Genomic DNA, 11,390 nt, shown 5'->3' on the forward strand with positions numbered 1-11,390 from the left:
AAATGGAGTTTTGAAGAAAAGGGCAGCGACGCGAACGCATGGACTACGCGGCCGCGTGCCTAGCGCGAAAAGGTAGCGACGCGAACGCGTGACGGACGCGGACGCGTGACGGACGCGGACGCGTGCTTTGAGCAGAACGCAAATAACGCGTACGCGTGACCGAAGCGAACGCATGACAAGGAAAACTCCCAGATGACGCGAACGCGTGACCTACGCGAACGCGTGACCTATGTAACGCATGACAGACGCCACGCACCAGAATCTGCAGAAAACGCCCCCAGCAATTTCTGGTCCCTTTTTCGGCCCATTCTGAATCCAGAAACACAGAATATAAGCCAGAGAATGGAGGAATCAAAGAGGGGGGATATAATACATTCATAATTCATAATTTTAGGATTAGATGTAGTTTTTAGAGAGAGAGGTTCTCTTCTCTCTCTTAGGATTTAGGATTTTAGGATTTCTATTAGTTTAGTTCAATTCATCTTCAGTCACAGGTTCAATATTCTTTTTACTTTATATTTCTCTTTTACTTTCAGATACTTTAATACTTTTATTTGTTGATTACTTATGTTGCCAAATTGGCTTATGAACCATTCATGTTAGGATTTTCTTTATTTAATATAAATTGAGGTATTTCAGATTTATGATTCTTATTTAGCTTTTTATATTCTTGGTTTTAATTGATTAATTGGAGACTCTTGAGTTATCAAACTCATCGTGATTGATAATTGTTATTGTTGCTGATTGAATTGAATTCCAATAACTCTAGTCCTTTCTTAGGAATTGACTAGGACTTGAGGATCAAACTAATTAGTCCACTTGACTTTCCTTTGCTTTAATAAAGGTTAACTAAGTGGGATTAAAACTCAATTCTCATCACCATCGATAAGGATAACTAGGATAGGACTTCTAGATTTTCATACCTTGCCAAGAGTTTTATTAGATATTAATTTATTAATTCCTACAATTTATGTTCCTTGTTGAAACCTTTTAAAAACCCAAAAACACTGTTTTTCATAACCAATAATAAATCATACTTCCCTGCAATTCCTTGAGAAGACGACCCGAGGTTTGAATACTTTGGTTTGTAAATTTTATTGGGTTTGTTACTTGTGACAACCAAATGTTAAAAAATTGCACGCGACACGACAGCGTCGTTGACGCATCCGCGTCACCAGTGCATTGGGAAGAAAAGAAAATTGAACAGAGAGTCACGCGAAAGCGTGGCTGGAGGCGTGCCTTTGGCACAAATTGATCCACGCGACCGCGTCGCTAACGCGTCGGCGTCATGTGGGAAAAATGCCTCCCACGTGTCCGCGTCACCCACGCGAACACGTGGCCCTGTAAAATCGACGTAAACGGGTGTTTGGCAGCAAGTTAGGCTAGAATGGGGCTGGAACTGTGCTAAGCCTTACCACGCGAATGCGTGCCCCACGCGTTCGTGTCGTTTTGCAAATATGGCCATCCACGCGATCGCGTCACTCACGCAAACGCGTCACCCCAGATTTTTGGCAAAAATGCATTTAAACAGAGAGTTGTGCGTACGCGAGGCTGCTCTCGCGCCACTGGCACAACTCGAGTCACACATCCGCGTGCCCACGCGTCCGCGTCACCTGAACTTATCACACACCACGCGACCGCGTCGCCTGCGTCGCACAACTTATCCTGATCAGCGCCAATTATCTTATCTTTTCTTTTCTAATCCTAATTTTTTTTCTATCTTTTCTTCTTTCTTCTTTCTTTCTTACTTCATCTTTCTAACTTCTCATCCCTCTTCACTTCCATTCTATTTTATTTAATTTATTTGCATACTTTCATCCATTGCATTTTAATTTTGGGTATATTTTTATTTTTTTTCTAAAATTATTTTTTTTTTTCATTGGTGTTAAAATTTTCTCATTCAATTGTTACATCTTTTTGAATTATTCTGGTGCTTCATGACTTGTCTTATTTTAATTGGGTATTATTATTCATAAGTCAATGCTAATTTTTATAATACTGATATTCCTTTTGCATTGATATGCACTTACACTATTTTGCATTACCCACACCCTCTTCCCATTGTTGCAATTCTTGCACTATTGATATGCCGTATGTTTCTACTGTTTTCTCAGTGCATGTTGTAGCTACCATGCAATTGAGACCTTTATTATTTGGCATTAACCAACCCATATTTTATTTATTTTCTTATCTTTATTTCTGGGTTACTTTTCTCTCTTTTCCTCTTCTTTCAGGATGGCCACCGAGGAAGGGAAAAGAAAGAACTTCTATATGGGGAGACAGGCAAGTCAATCTGCACAATCTATAGAGAAAGGCATCAATTGGAGCAGCCCGTCCACTTGTACATCTTAGCATGCACCGAGGACGGTGCAACCTTTAAGTGTGGGGAGGTCGCCATCCTTGGCGTATTTTTTTTGGTGAACCACTACAGACTCTTCTATCTTATTTTGTTTATTTTTCTGTATATTTATCTTTATTTTTATTTTTAAGTACTTGCACATTGTTCTTTTGCTATATTTTTACTTTATTTCCGTATTTTGCACTTTAGTTTATATCTTAGACATTTAATTTAGTTTGCAATTCTAAACTTATTAGTTATAGAATATGTGGATTAATTAGTATAGTTTACCCTTTTAGCATATAATAATTTGATTTAATTGAAAATAAAAAGAAGTAAACTAGAGACTTTAACATAATCAAACATCCACACACCATGTATATATAGCATTACATGTTAGTTAGTTAACAACATTTCTTCAAGGAGGAACATTAAGATTTTAAGGGCCACCCTAAGATTTACATTGAGTTGAATGGAAACTCTTAATTTCCACTTGCATGACATGTATAACTGATATATGATTTTTAAGCTAGAGAACACACAACCTGTGAGTTTTGAGCTTAATTGTATGGTTACATTCAAACCATAAATTTCATTCCTGTGTGTTTTGCCCTTCTTTTTCATTCTGGTGTTTTTTACTTTGTTTTTTCATTCTGCGTAGCGCGAAAAGGCAGCGACGCGAACACGTGACGGACGCAGACGCGTGCCTTGAGCAAAACGCAAATGACACGTATGCGTGACCGAAGCAAACGCGTGACAAGGAAAACTCCCAGATGACGGGAACGCGTGACCTATGCGAACGCGTGACAGACGCCACGCACTAGAATCTACAGAAAATGCCCCCTACGATTTCTGGTCCCTTTTTCGGCCCAATTCTAAATCCAGAAACACAGAATATAAGCCAGAGAATGGAGGAATCAAAGAGGGGGGATATCATACATTCATAATTCATAATTTTAGGATTAGATGTAGTTTTTAGAGAGAGAGGTTCTCTCCTCTCTCTTAGGATTTAGGATTTTAGGATTTCTATTAGTTTAGTTCAATTCATCTTCAGTCACAGGTTCAATATTCCTTTTACTTTATATTTCTCTTTTACTTTCAGATACTTTAATGCTTTTATTTGTTGATTACTTATGTTGCCAAATTGGCTTACGAACCATTCATGTTAGGATTTTCTTTATTTAATATAAATTGAGGTATTTCAGATTTATGATTCTTATTTAGCTTTTTATATTCTTGGTTTTAATTGATTAATTAGAGACTCTTGAGTTATCAAACTCATCGTGATTGATAGTTGTTATTGTTGCTAATTGAATTGAACTCCTATAACTCTAGTCTTTCCTTAGGAGTTGACTAGGACTTTAGGTGTTAAATTGATTTATCCACTTGACTTACCTTCATAGTTAGAGGTTGACTTAGTGGGGAGCAAAATATAATTCTCATCACCATTGATAAGAATAACTAGGTTAGGACTTCTAATTTTCATACCTTGCCAAGAGTTTTATCAGTTATTAATTTATTAATTCCTGCAATTTATTTTCCTTGTTCAAACCTTTTAAAACCCAAAAACACTGTTTTCCATAACTAATAATAAGAACACCTCTATGCAGTTCCTTGAGAAGACGATCTGAGGTTTAAATACTCGGTTATTAATTTTATTGGGTTTGCTTAAGTGACAAACAAAACTTTTGTAAGAAAGGAATTCTTGTCGGTCTAGAAGATATACTTACAACGCGGTTATATTTGTGAAAATTCTAGATCACGCGAGAGTTTCGCTCTTCAATCTTTCTTCCGGATGTGATGATCATAAAATGCCTTAGTCTTTTCCTTGTAAATCCAGGCATTCTCATATGCTTCGTTCCTCAAACACTCGAGCTCCTCTAGCTGTAATTTCCTGGCCACACCCGCCTTGGTGAAATCCATGTTGCACTACTTTACCGCCCAATAGGCTTTATGCTCAATCTCCACCGGAAGGTGGCATGCCTTACCATAGACGATCCAGAAGGGACTCATCCCTAACGGAGTCTTGTAGGCCGTCCTATACGCCCATAGTGCATCTCCTAACCGGAGGCTCCAATCCTTCCTTTGTGAATTGACCACTTTCTTCAAGATTCTCTTAATCTCCCAGTTTGACACTTCCGCTTGTCCGTTAGTCTGTGGGTGATAGGCAGTGACAACCATATGCAATACCCCATAGCACTTGAGCAGTGCCTCTACTTTCCTGTTACAAAAGTGGGATCCTTGGTCGCTCACGATTGCTCGTGGCGACCCATAACGGCATACAATGTTATTCCTAATAAAAGAAATGACAGTGTTGGCGTCATCAAGGCGGGTAGGTATTGTTTCTACCCACTTTGACACGTAGTCAACCGCTAACAGAATATATAGATACCCACTCGAGTTGGGGAACGGTCCCATAAAGTCAATGTCCTATACATCAAATATCTCACAGAACAACATAGGTTGCTGAGGCATCTCATTCCTTTGGGACGTGTTTCCCGACTTCTGACACTGATGGAAAGACACACAGAACCGGTTAGCATCCTTGAATAAGGTTGGCCATCAGAATCCACAATCCAACACCTTTTTAGCTGTTCTTTGTGGGCCAAAGTGGCCACCACCACATGGCAAGCTTCAAGAATGAGTTGGATTTCAGATTTTGGGACACATCTTCGAATTACTTGGTCCACTCCCCTCCTCCACAAGTGAGGGTCATCCCAAATGTAGTATTTAGAATCACTCCTCAACTTGTCTCTTTAATGTTTAGAAAAGTTAGGAGGGAAGATTTTTGCAACCAAGTAGTTCGCCATTAGTGCAAACCAAGGAAAGCTATCCGATACAGCATGCAAACTATCCAATGGGAATGAGTCATCGATCGGAAATGGGTCAAATTTTAAATTCTCAAGGCAGATTAAATGATCTGCAACTAAGTTTTGAGACCCACTCTAGTCCCTAATCTCAATGTCAAATTCTTGCAAAAGCAAGATCCAACGTATGAGTATAGGTTATGACTCATTCTTTGTCAATAAGTACTTTAAAGCTAGATGATCCGTGTATACCACTATCTTGGACCCTAACAAATAAGATCTGAATTTATCTAAAGTATGAACAATAGCTAGGAGTTCCTTTTCTGTAGTGGTATAGTTAGATTGTACTGCATCCAATGTTTTAGAAGAGTAAGCAGTGACATAAGGGAGTTTACCATCGCGTTGTGCAAGCGTGGCACCTACAGCATGGTGTGACGCATCGCACATTATCTCAAACAGTAGCTTCCAGTTGGGGCCTCGCACAATCGGTGCTATGGTAAGAACTCTCCTTTGCTCTTCAAATGCACTCACACATGCACTGTCAAACTCAAAGTCCACATCTTTTTGGAGTAGGCGCGACAGTGGCAAAGCAATCTTGCTGAAATCTTTAATAAAGCACTTGTAGAATCCTGCATGTCCCAAAAACGAGCAGACCTCCCTCACATATGAGGGGTGAGGTAAAGTGGTGATAACATCGACCTTAGCCGGGTCTACAGAAATGCCTTCATGAGATACTACATGTCCTAACACTTTCTTTGTCTTACCATAAAGTGGCATTTTTCAAAATTCAAGACAAGGTTAGTGTCAACACATCTAGCTAAGACCTTGGCCAAGTTCTCTAAGCAACAATCAAATGAAGTTCCATAAACACTGAAGTCATCCATAAAGACTTCTAGACAATTCTCCATCAAATCGGAAAAGACACTTGTCATACACTACTGAAAAGTAGCAGGTGCATTACATAGTCCAAATGGCATCCTTTTGTAGGCAAAGGTGCCAAAAAGGCAAGTGAATGTGGTCTTTTCCTGATCCTCAGGGGCAATGTGAATCTGGAAGTAACCAGTGAATCCATCAAGAAAACAATAATGGGATTTACCCGCCAAACGGTCTAACATCTTATCGATAAAGGACAAAGGGTAGTGGTCCTTCCTTGGTTTAGCCGCTTAGGCCAGGATTTTATTCCTTTAGGCCCTCCTATCCACTGATGCTCAAAGCCTTGGATCCTTTTTATTACCCTTGCCTTTTGGTTTTAAGGGCTATTGGCTTTTTGCTCTTGCCTTTTGGTTTTAAGAGCTTTTGGTTTTTTCTGCTTGCTTTTTTTTCTCTTTTTTTGCCATTTTTCTTTTCTCTTTTTTTTTTCGCAAGCTTTTGTATATTCACTGCTTTTTCTTGCTTCAAGAATCATTTTTATGATTTTTCAGATCATCAAATAACATCTCTCCTTTTTCCTCATTCTTTCAAGAGCCAACATATTTAACATTCATAAACAATAATTTCAAAAGACATATGTACTGTTCAAGCATTCATTCAGAAAATAAAAAGTATTGTCACCACATCAAAATAACTAAATTAGTTTCAAGGATGAATTCAAAACCATGTACTTCTTGTTCTTTTGTAATTAAAGAATTTTTCATTTAAGAAAGGTGATGGATTCATAGGACATTCATAACTTTAAGGCATAGACACTTAGACACTAGTGATCATATAGTAAAGACACAAACATAAATAAAACATAAAGCTCAAAATATCAAAAAACAATAAAATAAATAGACAAGGAGATTAAGGAATGAGTCCACCTTAGTGAGGGTGGCGTCTTCCTCTTCTTAAAGAACCAATGGTGCTTTTGAGCTCCTCTATGTCTCTTCCTTGCCTTTGTTGCTCCTCCCTCATAGCTCTTTGATCTTCTCTAATTTTATGGAGGATGATGGAGTGCTCTTGGTGCTCCATCCTTAGTTGTCCCATGTTGGAGCTTAATTCTCCTAGGAAAGTGTTGATTTGCTCCCAATAGTTTTATGGAGGAAAGCGCATCCCCTGAGGCATCTCAGGGATTTCATGGTGAGGAATTTCCTCATGCTCATGTTGAGGTCCATGATCTCTTATTTGCTCCATCCTTTTCTTAGTGATGGGCTTGTCCTCTTTAATGAGGATGTCTCCCTCTTTGTCAATTCCAGCCGAATTGCAGAGGTGGCATATGAGGTGAGGAAAGGCTAACCTTGCCCAAGTGGAGGACTTGTCAGCCACCTTGTAAAGTTCTTGAGGTATAATCTCATGAACTTCCACCTCCTTTCCAATCATCATACTATGGATCATGATGGCCCGGTCTATAGTAACTTCAGACCGGTTACTAGTAGGAATGATTGAGTGTTGAATGAACTCTAGCCATCCCCTAGCCACTGGTTTAAGGTCATGCCTTCTTAGTTGAACCGGCTTGCCTCTTGAGTCAATTTTCCATTGAGCTCCTTCCTCACATATGTCTATGAGGACTTGGTCCAACCTTTGATCAAAGTTGACCCTTCTTGTGTAGGGGCGTGCGTTCTCTTCCATCATTGGCAAGTTGAACGCCAGCCTTACATTTTCCGGACTGAAATCTAAGTATTTCCCCCGAACCATGGTAAGCCAATGCTTTGGATTCGAGTTCACACTTTGATCATGGTTCCTAGTGATCCATGCGTTTGCATAGAACTCTTGAACCATTAGGATCCCGACTTGTTGAATGGGGTTAGTGAAAACTTTCCAACCTCTTCTTTGGATCTCAAGTCGGATCTCCGGATACTCATTCTTTTTGAGCTTGAAAGGAACCTCAGGGATCACTTTCTTCTTGGCCACAACTTCATAGAAGTGGTCTTGATGGACCTTTGAGATGAATCTCTCCATCTCCCATGACTCAGAGATGGAAGCAATTACCTTCTCTTTCTAGAGGTTTCTCTGGCCTTAGGTGCCATAAATGGTTATGGAAAAATAAAAAGCTATGCTTTTACCACACCAAACTTAAAATGTTTGCTCGTCCCCAAGCAAAAAAAGAAAGAAAGTAGTAGAAGAAGAAGAAAATAGAGGAGATGGGGGAAGAAGATGTATTCGGCCAAGGAGAAGAAGAGAGGGTTGTGTTGTGTGAAACTGAAGAAGGAGTGAGGGGTTTATATAGGGGTGAGGGGGGGTGTAGGGTTCGGCCATTAGGGTTGGGTTTGGGAGGAAAATTAGTTTGAATTTTGAAGGTATGTGGGGTTTATGGGGAAGAGAGGATGGATGTGAGTGGTGAAGAGGTGATGGGAAAGAGTGATTGAGGTGATTGGTGAAGGGTATTTGGGGAAGAGAATTATGAAAAGGTGTGAAGAGGAGAGAAGAAGATGTGGGGATCCTATGGGGTCCACAGATCCTGAGGGGATCCTATGGGGTCCACAGATCCTGAGGGGATCCTGTGGGGTCCACAGATCAAGTGGGGTCAAGGACTTAACATCCCTGCTCCAATTAGGCGTGTAAAACGCCCTTGCTGTGCAATCCTGGCGTTTAACGCCGGATTGCTGCTTGTTTCTGGCACTAAACGCCCAAATGTAGCCTGTTTCTGGCGTTTAATGCCAGGCAGATGCTTGTTTCTGGCGTTAAACGCCAGCTTGGTGCCTGTTTCTGGCGTTAAATTCCAGACAGATGCTTGTTACTGGCGTTTAAATGCCAGACTGCTCTCCTCCAGGGTGTGCTATTTTCAATGCTGTTTTTCATTCTGTTTTTGTTTTTTCAGTAGTTTTCATGACTTCACATGATCATCAACCTAATAAAACACGAAATAACAAAAAGAAAATAAAATAGATATGATTAAATAACATTGGGTTGCCTCCCAACAAGCGCTTCTTTAATGTCAATAGCTTGACAGTGAGCTCTCATGGAGCCTCACAGATGTTCAGAGCATTGTTGGGACCTCCCAACACCAAACTTAGAGTTTGAATGTGGGGGTTCAACACCAAACTTAGAGTTTGGTTGTGGCCTCCCAACACCAAACTTAGAGTTTGACTGTGGGGGCTTTGGTTGACTCTGCGGTGAGAGAAGTTTTTCATGCTTCCTCTCCATGGTTACAGAAGGAGATCCTTGAGTCTTAAACACAAGGTTGTCCTCATTCAGTTGAAGGACCAATTCTCCTCTGTCCACATCAATCACAGCTCTTGCTGTGGCTAGGAAGGGTCTTCCAAGGATGATGGATTCATCTTCTTCCTTCCCAGTGTCTAGGATTATGAAATCAATAGGGATGTAAAGGCCTTCAACCTTTACTAGCACGTCATCTACTTGTCCATAAGCTTGTTTTCTTGAGTTATCTGCCATCTCTAATGAGATTCTGGCAACTTGCACCTCAAAGATCCCAAGTTTCTCCATTACAGAGAGTGGCATTAAGTTTATTCCTGTCCCCAGGTCACACAGAGCCTTCTCAAAGGTCATGGTGCCTATAGTACAGGGTATTAAGAATTTGCCAGGATCCTGTTTCTTTTGAGGCAATTTCTGCCTATCCAATGCTTTTTAGTTCATTAGTGAGCAAGGGAGGTTCATCTACCCAAGTCTCATTACCAAATAATTTGGCATTCAGCTTCATGATTGCACCAAGGTATTTAGCAACTTGCTCTTCAGTAATGTCTTCATCCTCTTCAGAGGAAGAATACTCATCAGAGCTCATAAAAGGCAAAAGGAGGTTCAATGGAATCTCTATGGTCTCTAGATGAGCCTCAGATTCCTTTGGTTCCTCAAAGGGATACTCCTTATTGGTCACTGAACGTCCCAGGAGGTCTTCCTCACTAGGATTCACGTCCTCCTCCTCCCTTGTAGGTTCGGCCATGATGGTTAAATCAATGGCCTTGCACTCTCTCTTTGGATTTTCTTCTGTATTGCTTGGGAGAATACTAGGAGGAGTTTCAGTGACTCTTTTACTCAGTTGGCCCACTTGTACCTCCAAATTTCTAATAGAGGACCTTGTTTCATTTATGAAACTTACAGTGGCCTTAGATAGATCAGAGACTATATTTGCTAAGCTAGATGAATTTTGCTCAGAATTCTCTGTCTGTTGCTGAGTGGATGATGGAAAAGGCTTGCTGTTGCTAAACCTATTTTTTCCACCATTATTAAAGCCTTGTTGAGGCTTTTGTTGATCCTTCCATGAGAAATTTTGATGATTTCTCCATGAGGGATTATAGGTGTTTCCATAGGGTTCACCCATATAATTCACCTCTGCTATTGCAGGGTTCTCAGGATCATAAGCTTCTTCTTCAGAAGATGCCTCTTTAGTACTGTTGGATGATTCCTTCAATCTATTCAAACTCTAAGAGATCATATTGACTTGCTGAGTCAATATTTTATTCTGAGCCAATATGGCATTCAGAGTATCAATTTCAAGAACTCCTTTTCTCTGAGGCGTCCCATTACTCACAGGATTCCTTTCAGAAGTGTACATGAACTGGTTATTTGCAACCATGTCAATGAGTTCTTGAGCTTCTGCAGGCATTTTCTTTAGGTGAATGGATCCACCTGTAGAATGGTCCAATGACATCTTTGATAATTCAGACAGACCATCATAGAATATATCCAGGATGGTCCATTCTGAAAGCATGTCAGAAGGACACTTTTTGGTCAGTTCCTTGTATCTCTCCCAAGCTTCATAGAGGGATTCACCTTCCTTTTGTCTGAAGGTTTGAACATCCACTCTAAGCTTACTAAGCTTTTGAGGAGGAAAGAACTTGGCTAAGAAAGCCGTGACCAGCTTATCCCAAGAGTTCAGGCTGTCTTTAGGTTGAAAGTCCAACCATATTCTAGCTCTGTCTCTTACAGCAAATGGGAAAAGCATAAGCCTGTAGACCTCAGGATCAACCCCATTGGTCTTAACAGTATCACAGATTTGCAAGAATTCAGTTAAGAACTAAAAAGGATCTTCTGATAGAAGTCCATAAAACTTGCAGTTCTGTTGCATCAGAGAAACTAATTGAGGTTTCAGCTCAAAGTTGTTTGCTCCAATGGCAGGGATTGAGATGTTTCTTCCATGTAAATTAGAATTTGGTGCAGTGAAGTCACCAAGCATCTTCCTTGCATTGTTATTATTTTTGTCCATGTCTCCTTCTTTTTCAAAAATTTCTGTCAGATTTTCTCCAGAGAGTTGTGCTTTAGCTTCCCTTAGCTTTCTCTTTAGAGTCCTTTCAGGTTCAGGATCAGCTTCAACAAGAATGTTCTTATCCTTGTTCCTGCTCATATGAAAAAGAAGAAAACAGAAAATATGGAAT

General features: G+C 40.2%; 1 non-coding gene across 1 annotated transcript; it reads left to right on the top strand.

Moving 5' to 3' along the window:
* The first annotated feature begins 10,720 nt into the window (after positions 1-10,720).
* On the top strand, positions 10,721-10,828 carry LOC112731915 (small nucleolar RNA R71). Its single transcript, XR_003167664.1, has one exon. It is a non-coding gene; the product is annotated as a small nucleolar RNA R71 (small nucleolar RNA).
* The last annotated feature ends 562 nt before the right edge of the window (positions 10,829-11,390 follow it).

Source organism: Arachis hypogaea, chromosome 12, assembly GCF_003086295.3.
Source record: "Arachis hypogaea cultivar Tifrunner chromosome 12, arahy.Tifrunner.gnm2.J5K5, whole genome shotgun sequence".
Taxonomy (NCBI): domain Eukaryota; kingdom Viridiplantae; phylum Streptophyta; class Magnoliopsida; order Fabales; family Fabaceae; genus Arachis; species Arachis hypogaea.